The sequence below is a fragment of the Furipterus horrens genome, unplaced genomic scaffold (genome assembly GCF_987537825.1).
Source record: "Furipterus horrens unplaced genomic scaffold, mFurHor1.1.pri manual_scaffold_6, whole genome shotgun sequence".
NCBI classification, from domain to species: Eukaryota; Metazoa; Chordata; class Mammalia; order Chiroptera; family Furipteridae; genus Furipterus; species Furipterus horrens.
This window is the reverse complement of record NW_028327176.1, coordinates 81,247,219-81,250,672: the sequence shown is the minus strand read 5'-3', so window position 1 is coordinate 81,250,672 and position 3,454 is coordinate 81,247,219. Positions and strand designations below refer to the sequence as shown.

The 3,454-nt window shown below is 42.6% G+C and overlaps 1 non-coding gene across 1 annotated transcript; it reads left to right on the top strand.

The window, feature by feature from the left end:
* Positions 1 to 3,026: 3,026 nt before the first annotated feature.
* On the top strand, positions 3,027 to 3,153 carry LOC150006612 (small nucleolar RNA SNORA25). Its single transcript, XR_016512176.1, has one exon. It is a non-coding gene; the product is annotated as a small nucleolar RNA SNORA25 (small nucleolar RNA).
* Positions 3,154 to 3,454: the final 301 nt, after the last annotated feature.

The window sequence follows — 3,454 nt, the reverse complement described above, 5'->3', positions numbered from 1 at the left end:
TAGGTTGCCTATCTCCTCATTTGTTAGGTTGGCCATCTGCTTGTCGCTTAGTTCTTCCACTGGAACCTTGATCCATTACCTCTTTTGGGCCATACTTCTCTGTTTCCTCATTCTGACAGGCTCCTTTGTTTGTTTGCCTCTGTGTCCAGGTAGAGTTGTCACTCCTGTTACGTTGTAAGGGGAAGAGGCTTGGGGATTCATCAGTACAGGGTGACCTGTTTCACCACGTTGTGGTGCTGTCTGTAGGGGAGGAGTCCGAGAGGGAACAATGCTGCCTGCCAAGCACTTGCCCCTTTTCCAGGCACCTCTCCCACTTCCTCACCAGAGTGGAGCCTCTCTAGGTGATGCCCTGGTCATCGTTCCCAGACATTCTAGGACTGTGGGGGCCCTTTAAACAAGTGGACTCTGCTGAGATCACAGTTTCTGCCTCCACCCCAACCTCCACTGGTCTGCACAGTAAGAAGCAATGAGGCTTGATTTTCCCTTGTGCTGGGACTGTGAGCTGCGAGGTATCCTGAAACGCTCTCCAGGTATCCCTCCTGACTTTTTAAAAGGTGTGACTGCACTTTCTGCCAGCCTGCTACTGCCACCACTGCTGCCGATGCTGCTGCCACCACCACCACAACGATACTCTCTGCCCTGACTCCACCCCTCCTACCTGTCTGGATGAGTATTTCTTCTTTATATCTTTGCTGAACTTCCATGCACTTTGATTTTCTGGAACTTCTGGTTGTTTCTAGTTTTGAGGTAGTTTTATTCATTCTTAATTGTGGAGGGAGATGCAGCATGTCTGTCTACACCTCCTTCTTGGTTGGAAGTCCCTACTATGCTTCTTAATTCCTGTACCATCTCCCTCCCTTTCCACCCTTCACCCTCCCTGCTGACCTCCCCCCAATATGTTCCCCATACCTATAATTCTTTTCCCGCTCCCATTGCCTACATAGTTTGCCTTTGTTTCAATTCCCTAGCTTCTGTTGTTGGTTGTTGTGATACAGTTTTCATTTTAATGTTCATAGTTTTGATTGTTTTTCTCCTAAACAAGCCCCTTTAACATTTCATATAACAGTGATTTGGATCTGATGAACTCTTTCAGTTTTACTTTGTCCTGGAAGCACTTTCTCTGCCCTTCTATTCTGAATGACAGCTTCACTGGGTAGAGTAATCATGGTTGTAGGTTTTTGATTTTCATTACTTTGAATATTTCTTGCCAGTCCCTGCTTGTCCGCAGAGTTTCTTTTGAGAAATCAGCTGATAGTCTTATTGGGACGCCTTTGTACATAGTTCTCTTCTTCTCTCTTGCTGCTTTTAAGATTCCCTCTTTATCTTTAATTTTTAACATTTTCATTATAATGTGTCTTGGTGTGGTTCTCCCTGGGTCCAGTTTTTTTGGAACTCCCTGTGCTTCCTGGACCTTTAAGTCTATTTCCTTCCCCAAGTTCGGGAAGTTCTGCTTCATTATTTTTTCACATAATTTTTCAATTTCTAATTCTTCTTTTTCACTTTCTGGAAACCCTATGATTCAGATGTTGGCCCACTTATAGCTGTCTGATAGGTTTCTGAGCCTCTCTTCGTTTTCTTCACTTTTTGTTTCCTCTTTCTGCACTGGTTGACTGTTTGTTATTTCCCTATGTTCTGATTTGTTGGTTTGATTTCTGGTTTTATTTCCCTCACCACTAGTTTTGTATGTGTTTTTGTTCATTTCAGCAGGATTATCCTTCTTCCTTCCCCATCTTGTTTAAGATCTGCTGTTAGGTCTGTAAGCATTTTTATAACCAAAGCTCTGAACTGTGCCTCAGAAAGATTTCCTATCTGCTACTTTGTTAGATTAGATATTTGCTCTCTGGTCAGCTGTGTCACCAGGATCTTTATCATGATCTATGCCATCCTGACAGTTTTGTGCTTACCTTTGCTTCCTGGGTGGGGCTGTTACACCTCCTATGCTATAGGGGGTAGAGCCCCATGCCCTTGTCACAACTGGGTGACCCTTCTCATCATGCTTTGGCATTTTCTGTGGGAATGGGAGTCCAAGATGGATTCCTGCTGTTTACTCTCCACTGAGAGACCAAAAGCCTCCTTCTCCATCCCCATGCCCTCTGGCCCTCACAGTCCAAGGCAATGGGGGTCTGCCTTCCCAAGCATTGGAATTGTGAGCTTATGAGTCTGGTCTGCAGCTGGGGGTGCCCCCCAGGTGTTTCTCACCTCTTTTTAAATACAGGTGTCTGTGCTTACTGCTGTCCTACTGCCATTGCTGCAACTGCCATCGCCAGCACAGCTTGACCTCTCCACCTTGGCTTTGCCCCTCCTACCTGTCCAGATGAGCACCACTTGTTTATGACTTCATACGTTGGACTTCTGTGTATCTTTATTTTCTGGAACTTCTGGTTATTTCTGGTTTTGTGGTAGATGTAGTCCTCCTTACTTGTGAAGGGAGATGGAGTATGTCAGTCTAGGCCTCCATCTTGGCTGGAAGTCCTGACACAACTTTAAGTGTTCCAACATCTGAATCATAAGGGTGCCAGAAGGAAAAGAGGAAGATCAAGAAATTGAAATTTTATGTGGAAAAAAATGAAGAAAATCTTCCCAAATTTGGCAAAGGAAACAGACATACAAGTCCAGAAAGCACAGAGAGTCCTAAACAAGCAAGACCCAAAGAGGACCACACCAAGACACATCATAATTAAAATGCCAAAGGTTCAAGATAAAGAATCCTAAAAGTAGAAAGAGAAAAGTAGACAGTTAACTTCCAAGGAGTTGCCATAAGACTATCATCTAATTTCTCAAAAGAAACTTTGTCAGCATGAAGGGACTTGCCAGAAGTATTCGAAGTGATGAAAGGCAAGCACCTACAACCAAGATTACGCTACCCAACAAAGCTATCATTTAGAATGCAAGGGCAGATAAAGTGCTTCCCAGACAAGGTAAAGCTAAAGGAGTTCATCATCACCAAGCCCTTATTATATGAAATGTTAAAGGGATTTATTTAACATAAAGAAGATCAAAACTATGAACAGTAAAGTGACAACAATAGGTCATTTCAAAGAGAGCTTATGGGCCCCAAACCAGGAGCTCTTGATGTTGTGACCTAAGATTGAAGTTCTCCATAGGATGTAATAGGTACTCACTAGTGCTATGTTTTCCTGAGGAACTATAATATTAATGCTTTGAGTGCCAACATTGCTGTGAGTGGCGCTGACAAATTTTCCCAAAAGTGCCAGCGGTGCTGCCAGCAACTCTTTTTTTGATGGCTATAAATGTAAATAACAATGGAATAATTTGTATTTTATGTTTTGTTCTCTTTTTTGTTCCTCAGGTTATATATTGATATAATTTTTTCTCATGTTGATCCAAAATTCAAATTATGCATGGCATCCAAAGGATTAAGCTACTCATATCAATGATTGGTGTGTGGGTAAGTAAATGAAATAAATGTTCTCTGAGTTAAAAAAATAAATGA